Source organism: Carcharhinus amblyrhynchos, chromosome 10 (genome assembly GCF_965287045.1).
Source record: "Carcharhinus amblyrhynchos chromosome 10, sCarAmb.v2.hapA, whole genome shotgun sequence".
Taxonomy (NCBI): Eukaryota; Metazoa; Chordata; class Chondrichthyes; order Carcharhiniformes; family Carcharhinidae; genus Carcharhinus; species Carcharhinus amblyrhynchos.
In genome coordinates, this window is record NC_137333.1 from 43,425,805 (window position 1) to 43,437,156 (window position 11,352).

The window sequence follows — 11,352 nt, forward strand, 5'->3', positions numbered from 1 at the left end:
CAGAGGGCTGGAAATCTCGATGCAAGTTGAATTTCAAATACTGAATCCTAAGAAATTGCTACTGCTTTCTACCTATTCACCTTGATATTCTGAGAGAAAAATAAATTAAAAAGAAGAAAAATGAAAATTCAAATTTGAATAAAAACAGTTTTCAGTTTTATTGGAGGCAAGATGGGTGATGTAATTCCCCTACAGATGCCAGGAAGTGGATCACTCATTTAAAAATTGTAATAAGGCTGCAGGCCTCAAATTTTATCTTTCTTCCTAGTTTAACATTGGCTGGCTAGAAACCCTAGACCTCAGAAATACTTAAAGTAGAGTGAGGGCTGCTGCATGGAACAGGTACATAACAGGTACATTTTACAGCATAATGACTTCAACAACGTCCATGAACTTGGCCTCTTAGAGAATGATCTCCCTCATTGAGGCCATAATTCCCTGCCCAATCAAACAGCCTCATCTCTACATAAATATGGGAGTACCAGATCTACTGGCACTCCGGATCATGACTTTGTACCTAAAGCACCCTTTGGAGTGGGATTAAGTTTGTAAGTAATGAGAATCTGGTGAAGTGACATTGGCATCAGAGGAGTTATTTCAGTGGTGATGAGAAAGAATGACCCTCAGGTTAGCGACCCTTGCTCGCTAACAGCTGGCTTTGCTTTGGAGCAAATTATTTTTGGGCATCCATGCCTCTGTTTGGGAAACGACTTTTTTGACCCAGCTGTGGAGGACCAGGCCCAATATGTGGAACACATGCGTTACATTTTTGGGGCCAACCACATTGTGGCAGATGAAAAGCAAAGGGTCATTCTTCTGACCACTTATAGGCCATTGGCATCTGCCATTATTTGCAGTTTAATTTTCCTGGAGCCACCAGATACTAAAATCTCCCAGAAACTGACAGATCTACTGAGGGAATACTATGATTCTAAGCCACCTCTGATCCTGAGAAGGTGCAAGTCTTATTCCGCACTGCAGGAGATGGGGTGTCTGTTACACGTTTCCTAACAAGATTGAAATGACTGGCAGAAGCATGTGATTTTGGGTTAACACTTAATGAGATGCTAAGAGACTGTTTGGTATATCGGATAAATAATGTAACTATTCAAAAACACCTGTTGGCTGAAGCCCAAATGTACTTCAAGCAGGTGCTACAGCTGGCCTTATTGTTGGAAAATTCTGCAACTGGAGCATATGAGTTGTGAGGTATCCTGATGGAAGTGGACACCTACGCCAGTTCGATGAGTTCGGGGACCACCACTTGAGCACAGGTGATTGCATAGTGTCCCTTAGGAAGTATTCAGATACAAGTAAACCCAGGTTGGCCCACAGCAAAGCCAAACTTTGCCCAGACAATCGACGGTCCCTTCAGAATCCTATCAGGCAAGGCATTGTAACTGTTGCTGGTATGTGGGATTGGATGAGCAAAGTAAGCGTTCGAGATCTAGATTTAGGAAAATGACAAGTAGTTCTGGAGAGTGCATGCCCTGGAAGGTCCACCTACATCCAACGTGGACCAATTAAATTGCATAACAGTGTTCAAATCAGACCCATTTAAGATAACCATAAGATTAAATGGATGTCCAGTATCAATGGAGATTGATACAGGTGTGGCCGTATCAGTGGTTAGTGAATCAGAATTTGCGCTGGACTCCAACTTCAAGACTTTGGCAAGACTGAGAACTTACACAGGGTAACCTCAGAGTTGTGGGTACAGCCTTTGTTCCTGTCTCTTATGAAAGTTAACTGGTTCGATTCTCATTAATGGGAGTGGATAGCTCGGGCCAGAGCCTAATGGGGTGAAACTGTTTGAAAGCAATCCACCTGGACTGGGTAAACATCTTCCAGTTAGAAAATGGTCGCTTGAGTGAAGCCCTGCTTAAGTACCCAGAAGTTTAACAAAAAGGGCTAGGAACCATAAAAGGAGCCAAGGTCTCCTTGCACGTTGACCAAGACACAGTCCTGTCATTTTGCAAGGCCAGCCCAATACCATTTGCGTTAAGGGAAAAAATGGAACAGAAATTAGAAGACTGGAATGAGAAGGTGTCGTAAACCTGTCCAGTTCATGGATTGGGCAGTATCAGTTGTACCTACTTTAAAGCCAGATGGCTCAGTTCATTTTTATGGAGACTTTAAACAAATAATAGACCAGTCTTCACAGTTGGACAAAAACCTGTTTACCCAGATCGAGGATTTATATGCAAAGTTGACAGGGGACTCTTATTCTCGAAATGAAATTTGAGTCCTGTTTATTTGCAGCTGGATGAGGATTCACAGAAGTATTTTGCAGTCAGTGCTCTAAAGGGCCTCTATCTATATGCAAGGTTACCTTTTGAGGTATCATCAGCCTGCTTGACCTTCCAGAGAACAATGGAAAACATGTTACAAAGTTTACTCCAGGTGGCCATTTATCTGGATGACATTCTCAGTACAGGTAAAACAAAGGGGGAATACTTACAAAACCTGGAGGAAGTTCTTAGTCATTTTTCAATGGTTGGCATGCATCTACGAAGGGAGCAATGTGTCTTCTTGGTACCTCAGGTGACCAGTCTGGGCAATTAAGTGAACAAGTTGGGTTTGCATCCTTTGGAAGACTGAGTGTGGGTGATTATAGACCCACTAGCTCCCACTTTCGTCACGGTTGTTTCTAGAGCTGGTGACGTACTACAGAAAATTTATATCAAACCAGGCCTCAAGCTTGGGACTGGTCCATCTGTTAAGACCTGGTTTTCAAGAGAAAAAAGCAATAGCTGTCACCGTCAAAGGTCTTAGCACATTATGATCCTAGAAAAGAGTTAATGCTAACCTGTGATACATTTCCATTCTGCAGCGGGGCAGTATTAGCTCATAGATGACGAAATGGAGAGGAACGCCCAATAGCATATGCCTCCAGGAACTTGGCCAAAGCAGAAGGAAAGTGCAACCACATTAAAAAAGGAAGCAAAATACCGTGGATGCAGGAATCTGAAACAAAAACAGAAAATGCTGGAAAATCTCAGCAAGCCTGATAGCATCAGTGGAGAGAGAACAGAGCCAACGTTTCAAGTCAGGATAACCTTTTTTTGAAGCATGGGCTCTTGGATGTGATGGTCTCTGACAATGGACCGGTTTTGCAAACCAGGAGTTCACCAAGTTCATGAAATTGAATGGGATTCGACAAATCAGGATGACACTGTACCATTCATCATTGAACAGCCTTGCGGAGAGAGCACTTTAAAAGCTGGTTTGAGTAAACAGCCGGCAACAGCAATGGACACCTGTTGATTTCTCGATTCTAGAATAAGCACCCCCAATCCCAACCCATGCCACAATGGGAATAGTGTCCGTAGATATGCTCATGGACAGATGACTCTGCACCAGATAAAGTTTGCTGTTTCCAAGTAGGGAGAGGTGAAGGGAAGATTCATGAGCAACAAGAAGCCCAGTGCAATGGGCACAACAATTGCAGCCCGGAGAGACAATTGGACGCTGGTGAAAAAGTTCGGGCAAAGAATTACACCAATGGCTCTGCATTGTTACCAGGAATAGTGGACTCTGTGATGGGGCCTGTATTCTACAAAATAGAAGTTGGAAGGCCCTTCAGAGAAAAAACATCTGGACCTCAAAATCGTTGTTTGTCCTGGAACCAATTATGCCCAGGGCGTTGAGAACCAAGGAGAGTCCTCCCAGACTGGCCAGCCCTGCTTCTCTGTGGCCTGTAGTTGGGATATTGGAGTCCGAGATGGACGAAGCTGCACCTACTCCTTGCCACCTGAGGAAGGGAGCGAACCAAAACTTTGATGCTCATGTCATAAGGGACAGGAGCCTGTTTTAGATACATCCCTCCCACGCCAAGTAGGAGGATCTGGACCCAGCACTGAAACATTACAAGAGACCCACGAGGCAAGTGAATTGCCAAGGTTCCTTGGACTTAGGGGGGAAGGGCGTAATGACTTCAGTGAGGTCAAAGAGCTTGGCCTGTTGGCATATGAGCTCTCTGATTGAGGCTATAATTGCCTGCCCAATCAGGGGCCTCACCTGTATTTAAATATGGGAGTGTCAGGTCTACTGGCACTCCGAATCTTGACTTTATACTTGAAGCACTCTTTGGAGTGGGATTGAGTTCTTTAAATAAAAGGAATCTGGTGAAGTGACACCAGTCCCTGAGGAGTTATTTCACACAATAATGCTTCTGGGCCAGGAGAAGCAGCAGTAATTTTTCTCCAACTCATCAAACAAACCTATTTCCTACTCTACATGATCAGCGCCCCCAGAATCAATGGCCCTTGTCCATATCTGCTCCAATCTCTCTCTGATTCTCCACCACTTGTATATCCCTGACCCTACAAATACCCAATGTCGGAGACCAGGATCTCTCAATCACAAGAAACAAAAAATCTACCTGTTCCTGGACTGTGTCTGCTTCTGGATTATTTAGAGCACCAAGCTTGTTAATCAAACTGCATTACTGGATAGTTAGACACACATTTATACATTTTAAACCTTTTGTTACTAATTTCTGCATCTTTTCCTGAGTAAATTTTAGCAATAACATTTTTTTTTACTTGTTAACTTAACCTGGCTAGCTTCTTACACCAAGCTACACACAGTTATCTATATGTATTGAATTAGCAATAATAACACCTTTTTAATTTCAAACTCTGTTATAATCAAGCCAAGAGTAGGACAAAGATATGAGTCCATTCACCCTTCCTAACCTTGTCAAAACAAATATTTGAGGGTTCGTTGGATTTGAACCCATAAACAAAGGACAGTAATTAGAAGTGGAAACTAAATTAATCCCTTTGCATAATCTAAACATTCAAATATAGTTCCTTGTGCACTAGAGTTAAATCATAACAACCAAAATGTATGCTTTTGAAGCTTTTAGAACAATGTAATTTGAAACAGTTTAAAATCATTGTCCACTGACAGATTGAAAAGTGTGGCAAGGCAGTTGGTGATAGAATTTAGACTGGAAGCATGGAAAAAATGCAAAAGCTGGCGGCTAACAATCTTGAAAATGAATTAGAAGAGCCAGAGATAAGTGTTTTGTTTTTATTCATTTGTGGGACATGGGTGTTGCTGGCTGTCCAGCATTTATTGCCCATCCCTAGTTGCCTTTGAGAAGGTGGTGGTGAGCTGCTTCATGAATCACTACTGTCGACATGTAGTGGGTTGACTCACAGTGCCATTAGGGAAGGAATTCCAGGATTTTGGCCCAGCAACTGCTAAGAAATGGTGATATATTTCCAAGTCAGAATGGTAAAAGAAGGGAATATCCTAAGATATTCTATAAGTATATAATTGGAATCATAGAAACCCTACAGTACAGAAAGAGGCCATTCGGCCCATCGATTCTGCAGCAACCACAATCCCACCCAGACCCTACTCCCATATCCCTACATATTTTACCCACTAATCCCTCTAACCTACACATCTCAGGACACTAAGGGGCAATTTAAGCAAGGCCAATCAACCTAACCCGCACATCTTTGGACTGTGGGAGGAAACCAGAGAAAACCCACGCAGACACAAAGAGAATGTGCAAACTCCACACAGACAGTGACCTAAGCCAGGTACCAAACCCAGGTCCCTGGAGCTGTGAAGCAGCAGTGCTAACCACTGTGCTACCGTGCTTCTCTGCCTGTTGAAGTGGTGGAGGCTACCTCCACCACTTTTTAAGAAGCGGGTTGATGGGTTTTTGATAAGAGAGGGGATTAAGGGTTATGGGGAGAGGGCGGAAATGTGGAACTGAGCCACGACAGATCAGCCATGATCTTATTGAATGGCGGGGCAGGCTTGAAGGGCTAGATGGCCTACTCCTGCTCCTATTTCTTATGTTCTTATGCTCTTATGTGCCGCCCAATATATTGAAGGGAAGAGGATAACCAGGGAAAGAGTAGGGCTCATTGGGAACTAAGTGGGCGACCTGTGGGGTGGAGACAGAGGACATTGGTAGAATGTTGAATGAATACTTCACATCCATCTTCACTCAAGAGAATGACGACAATGGTATCGAATTCAGGCAGAGAGACTGGTTCTTGAGCAAATTGACATAGGGAAGGACAAGGTATTGGCAGGCTTATAAATGGACAAATCTCCAGGTCCAAATGAATAGTGCCCTAGGCTGTTGTGGAAGGCAAAAGAGGAAATTGCAGGGGCTCTGGTCCAAATTTTTTATTCCTCTCTGGCCACAGGGAAGGTGCCAGATGACTGGAGAACAGCTAATATGGTTCCGTTATTTAAGAAGGGTTTTAGGGATAAACCAGGCAGACTGATTTATCTGAGATACTGGGGACCACTGGAGGAACTACAGACCAGCAAGTCTCACATCAGTGATAGAGAAACTTCTGAAGGAGAGCATCTATCTGCACTTGGATAAAGCTTGATCAGGGATAATCCACATGGTTTCATTAGAGGGAGGTCGTGCCTAACAAATTTGACTGAATTTTTTGAGGAGGTGACCAGGTGTGTAGATGAGGGTCGTGCAGTTGATGTAGTTTATATGGATTTCAGCAAAGCTTCTGACAAGGTCCCACGTGGGAGGCTTGTAAAGAATGTAAATTCACGGAATACAGGGTAATTTGATAAAGTGGATTCAAAATTGGCTTTGTTGTAGGAGGCAGAGGGTGATGACAGAGGCTGCTTTAGTGACTGAAAGCCAGTGTACAATGGCATAGTACAGGGATCTGTGATATTTCCCATATTATTCATCATTTATATAAATGACATTGATGGCTATGTGGGGGCTAGGATTAATGGGTTTGCAGATGACACAAAGATTGGATGGGTGGTTAACAATGAGGTGGACTGCTTTGGGCTACAAGGTGATATAGACAGAATGGTCAAATTGGTAGGAAACTGGGGGATGAAATATAACCCAGAAAAGTGTGAGGTGATACACTTTGGAAGGAGTAATTTGACAAGCAAGTATTCAATAAATGGTGGGATACTCGGAATTTCTGTGGAACAAAGGGACCTTGTGTATTTGTCCACAGATCTTTAAAAGCAGAAGGGCATGTTAGTAGGGTGATGAAAAAGGCATATGGGGCATTTGCTTTCTTCAGTCGAGGCATAGTTTGCAAAAGCAGGGAAGCCATGTTTAGAGTTATATAGAACTTTAGTGAAGCCGCGGCTAGAGTACTGTGTGCAGTTCTGATTGCTATATTATCAGAAGGATGTAATTATACTGGAAGGGGTGCAGAGGAGATTTACCTGGATGCTGTCTGGGATGGAACATTTAAGTTATGAAGAGAGGTTGGATAGGCTTAGGTTGTTTTCATTAGAGCAGAGAAGACTGAGGGGTGACCTGATCGAGGTGTACAGGGTTATGCGAGATATGGACAGAGTGGATAAGGAGCAGTTGTTCCGCTTAGTTGAAGCAACAATCATGAGGGGACATAGATGAAGGTGAGGGGCAGGAGTTTAGGGGGGAATGTGAGGAAAAATCTTTTTACCCAGATGGTGGTGATGGCCCGAAATACACTGCCTGGGTGGGTGCCTCACATCTTTTAAGAATTCAGTTTGATTTGATTTGTTATTGTCACATGTATTAACACGCAGTGAAAAGTATTGTTTCTTGCGTGCTATGCAACAAAACATATCATTCATAGAGAAGGAAACGAGAGAGTGAAGAATGTAGTGTTACAGTCATAGCTAGGAAGGAGTATTTGGATGAGCACTTGGCACATCATAACATTCAGGGCCATGGGCCATGTGCTGGCAAAAGGGATTAGGTGGGAGTTCAGGTGTTTCTACTGTGTCAGTGCAGACTTGATGGGCAGAAGGGCCTCTTCTGCACTGTATGATTCTATGATTATTTTGTGAGTGGCTTGGAGGGGAACTTGCAGGTTGGTGGTGTTCCCCTGTATCTGCTGCGCTTGTCTTAGATGGAGGTGGTAGTGGGTTTGGTGTCTAAAAATCTTTGGCAAATTACTATAGTGCATCTTGTAGACAGTACACACTGCTGCGACTGAGCATCGGTGGTGAAGATAGTGGATGTTTGTGGATGTGGTGTCAATCAAGCAGGCTGCTTTGTCTTGCATGGTGTCAAGCGTCTTGCGTGTTGTTAAAGCTGTGCCCATCCAGGCAAGTGGGGAGTATTCCATCACACTCTTGACTTGTGCCTTGTGAGTTATTCATCATAGTATTCCTAGCCTCTGACCTGCTGTTGTAGCCATTGTGTTTATGTGGCGAGTCTAGTTGAGTTTCTGGTCAGTGGTAACCCTAAGGATGTTGACAGTAGGGGATTCAATGATGGTAACAACGTTGAATGTCAAGGGGCGGTGGTTAGACTGTCTCTTATTGGTGATGGTCATTGCCTGGCATTTATGTGGCATGAATGTTATTTGCCACTAATCAGCCCAAACCACGATTTGTCCAGATCTTATTGCATTTGAACATGGACTGTTTCAATGTCTGAGGAGTCACGAATGGTGCTGAACATTGTGCAATCATCGGCAAGCATCCCCACTTCTGACCTCGTGATGGAGGGTAGATTGTTGATGAAGCAACTGAAGATTGTTGGGCCTACGACACTACTCTGAGGATCTCCTCCAGATATCCTGGAGCTGAGATGACTGACCCTCTACAACCACAACCATCTTCCTATGTATCAGGTATGACTCCAACCAGCGGAAAGTTAGCTTTCTGGTACCTATTGCTTCCAGTTTTGCTGTGGCTCCTTGATGGCATACTCGGTCGAATGTGGTCTTGATGTCAGGGGCTGTCACTTTGACCTCACCTCTGGAATTCAGCTCTTTTGTTTATGTTTGAACCAAAGCTGTAATGAAGTCAGGAGCTGAGTAACCCTGGTGAAACTCAAACAGGGCATTGCTGAGCAGGTGCTGCTTGATAGCACCGTTGATAACCCCGTCCATCACTTTACTGATGATCGAGAGTAGACTGGGTGGTAATTGGTCAGGTTAGATTTGTCCTGTTTTCATATACAGGGCATACCTGGGCAATTTTCCGCATTGTTTGGTAGATGCCAGTATTGTAACTATACTGGAAGAATTTGGCAAGGGAAGTGGCAAGTTCTGGAGCACAAGTCTTCAGTACTATTGCTGGAATATTATCAGGGCCCATTGCCTTTGGAGTATCAAGTACCTTCAACCATTTCTTGTTATCACGTGGAATGAATTGAATTGGATGGGCATTGGCACCTGAAATGCGGGAATCACTGGAGGAAGCTGAGTTGGATCATCCACTCATCACTTCTGGCTGAAGATTGCTGTGAATGCTCCAGCCTTATCTTTTGCATTGATGTGCTGGACTCCTCCAACATTGAGGGTGGGGATATTTGTGGAGCCTCCAGTGAGTTGTTTAACTGTCCACCACATTCACCACAGGATGTGGCAGGACTGCAGAGCTTAGATCTGATTCATTGGTTATTGGATTGATTGACTCTGTCTATCGCTTGCTGTGTTAGCCTGGAAAGAGACAAACTAGCTTTAGCAAAAATATATTTGGATCAGAAGACGCGAGAGTTAGAATTCCAGGATAAGGAAAGAGAGAAGAAAGAAAAACAGAGAGATAGAAAAGAAAAGAAGAGGTGGAGAGAGGAAAAAAAAAGAGAGGCAGGAACAAAAGGAAGAAGGATAATTTCAATTCAAACATCTTGAACTAAGAGGGACAATTTTCTCTGGACCAGGGAAGATACCAATAGGGAGGGACCTTCCCCAACACAGGATCGGATGCAGAGCTGTTTAAATTTACCCAATCAATCCCAAAGTTGAGGAGAGGGACATTCAGGCATTTTTCATTTCATTTGAGAAAATAATAAAGCAAATGAAATAATCTGCATAAAGCTGGAACTACTAATGCAAAGAAGGTTAACAGGCAAAGCGCTGAAGGTTAATGCCATATTTTCTGAGGAGACCTCAGATTTAATATGGCAAAGAAGATGATCCTCAGTGCTTTGCTTACAGACTGACATTCTGACATCTCAAAAAAAAACCCAAACAAACTTACATAGTGTTTAAGAGGGTCAAGCAATTTTCCTTTGACCGCTGAATGCAGCAATTTAAATCAGAAGCCATGTACAAAAGCCTCAGAGAGGTAATTCTTGAAGAATTTAAAAACACACTCCCTACATCTGTAAGAACACACATGGACAACCAAATGGTTTCAAAAATTAGACCAGTAGCCAAGGTGAATGATGATTATGGGCTTGCCCCAAGCCCTTATTCCAAATGAAATCCTTTTTCCATCACCACCACAAGCCCAAGAAGGATGGAAGGTGGGAGGATGAAAAGAAGTCAACCAGCCATGACTGAGAAGGGAAAACTGGGAACACAAGAGGTTTCTCTCAGGCCAAAAAAGAGTAAGAGTGATGCCCAGAAGTCTTTGTGCTCACATTGAAAGAAGATAGGACACTGATTGGAAGTGAAAAACAAGCGCATAGGATTTGTTGGGGTAAATCAAGAAGCCTCGCAACACTAGGTTAAAGTCCAACAGAATTACAATCTTTTGGAGCGCTACTCCATCATCAGGTGAGTGGCCACTCACCTGATGAAGGAGCAGTGCTCAGAAAGCTCATGATTCCATATAAACCTGTTGGTCTTTAACCTGGTGTTGTAAAATTTACTGTCCCACCCCAGTCCAATGCCAGCATCTCCACATCTGGGGTAAATCAAGTGAGTGCAGGAAAAGGGATTCTAACCGAGAGAACAGTAGACAAAGCTATGGTTCTGCCCATGGCAGTAAGTCCTACGAAATACACCGCTGTTGGTGAAGTGAACAAGATCCTTGGAGGTTACCAGGATTTCTTGTCTAAAAAAGCGAGACAGGTAAATCACAGACATACTTAGCAGTACAGGGACCAGCCTCTAAAGAAAGACATGACCTTGCTAAAGAGCATAGCTATATCAGTTAGACTTAGAGAATGAAAGGGTGTGCATCTTATTTTTAATATATTTTTGTGTAATCATAGAACACTTTGTATTCATAGAATCATACAGTGCAGAAGTCCATTTTGCTCATTGAGTCTGCACCAACCACAGTCCCACACCAACCCTTTCCCATAACCCCATATATTTGCCATAGTTTGTCTCCCTGACACTAAACGCAACTTAGCATGGACAATCAATTTAACTCGCATATCATTGGAGAGTGGTAGGAAACCAGAGTACCCAGCTGATATCCACGCAGACAGAGAATGTGCAAACTCCACACAGACAGTGATCTGAGGCTGGAATTGAACCCGGATCCCTGGTGTTGTGATGCAACAGTGCTAACCACTGTGCTACTGTGACCATTGTTTCATTCTCTGTGAGGTGGAGATGTTTTGAAGGTGTGATATGTAGAATATCAGTTTACAATGTCATCAGCAAAAGATATAGAACTTTTTTTCAAAACAGGCCCTAT